At 41.8% G+C, this 1662-nt stretch overlaps 1 pseudogene; it reads right to left on the reverse strand.

Moving 5' to 3' along the window:
• Nucleotides 1-245: 245 nt before the first annotated feature.
• Nucleotides 246-1072, reverse strand: LOC119245691 (protein SET-like; annotated as a pseudogene).
• Between the last annotated feature and the right edge of the window lie 590 nt (nucleotides 1073-1662).

Genomic DNA, 1662 nt, shown 5'->3' on the forward strand with positions numbered 1-1662 from the left:
CCCCATAAAGTTTTGAGACAAGAGGGGATGAAAGTGAATTTGGAACAGAAAAAAGTAGAGACTGTTGTCCCACTACATCCTGCTCAAGGTATCCCCCAAAATAAGTTGAAAACCATAGTGTAAAGGAGAGAAGAGAGACCTCAAAAACAGGGTGACTGAGCGCAAGGGGGAACAAGACCAACTGGCTCCCAGGGACTGGAGAAAATTGAAAAAGGTTGGAAGCCATCAGTGTCCATTAGTGTCCTTTACTCTCTACTCTTCCTCCCCGCATCACCATCTTCATCTTCTTCACCCCCACCCCCTTCTTCATCACTGTCTTCCAACCCTTCATCACCATCTTCATCTTCTCCTCCCCGTTCTTCACCACTCATGTCAGGAAGCAAGTAGCGCTTAATGGGTTTGGTGACACCTCAGCTCCACTGCCGTCTCCTCACTTGTCTGCACCTGCTCGAGAATGGCTAGTAACCCTGGAAAAGGAGCTCTCTCCCCTGCCGTCTCTTCCCGCTGGCTGCATTCTCTTTGATGGGAATGATTCATCAGATCCTTTCCAGATTGCCATTTGATTTCAGTAGACTTTCAAGATGGATTCACCACTCTCATGCAGATGGAATTATTTGGAGAGAACTTTTTTTTGACGTGAGGGTTTGCATGAAAAATGAAAACCTATTGTGTAACCTGACTTAATATCTTCAAATTCTGTCACTTCAACTCTTGTCAAATCAAGCAGCCCCCTCTTCATTCTCCTCCCCAAGCAGTGTGGACACTTGGTTCGATGATTGGCAAAGGTTGTTACCTCAAAATTTGGGATTTTTGTAATCAATTCTGACCTCTTCTGAAAAAAATGGCTGGCAGAGTTTGTTATATTTCTGTTCTACTTTCAAAATCTCCTCACTAGCTTGTTCATTAAGTCTGTTTCATTTTGTACTTCATCAATATGTTCAATTGCTTCTTGCTCTTCTTGTTTTCCCTTCTGTTCACCCGGGGAGTTTGACATCTCCTCCAGTCTGGGTGCAGCAACAAGTTTTGGTTCCTTTGCTTGAGAGTAGGGTGGAGACTGGCTTTTGGGAGCCATGTCATGAGGAAAGTCCCAGAACTAGACCCAAGGGAAAATGCACATCTGTAAGAGGCTCTGAGAACTCTAAACTATTTATCATTCCACTTCATTTACATGAAAAGAAATGTTTATTGTATTTTAAGACATTATTATTTGTCTTTTATGTTGCATTCAATTTAATCTTGGCTGACACATATATCCACACCAAATCAGATAATAACAGTTGAAAGTGTTTGCTCAAAATTTTCAAGAGAGAAAATGGTTAGTTAATATCAGCAGTATGCATGCTTACAAAATGCAAATATAATTCCATAGTGAAATAATTACTTGTATGCACGTATCCACAGGTATAACCACAGTTTAAATAATACCAGTGCTTGGGAATATGGTAGAATTTAACAACATAAAATCAAGAAAGGGAAACTGTATGGACTTTCTCTCTCTCTCTCTCTCTCTCTCTCTCTCTCTCTCTCTCTCTCTCTCTCACATGGAAAGACACAGCAGGAAAGCAGCTATCTGCAAGCCAGGAAGAGGCTCTCATCGGAACCAAATCTGCCAGCACATTGAACTTGAACTTGGGCTTCCCAACCTCCAAAACTGTGAGAAAA

This window comes from Talpa occidentalis, unplaced genomic scaffold, assembly GCF_014898055.3.
Source record: "Talpa occidentalis isolate TD23 unplaced genomic scaffold, MPIMG_talOcc4v2.1 talOcc4.15, whole genome shotgun sequence".
NCBI classification, from domain to species: Eukaryota; Metazoa; Chordata; class Mammalia; order Eulipotyphla; family Talpidae; genus Talpa; species Talpa occidentalis.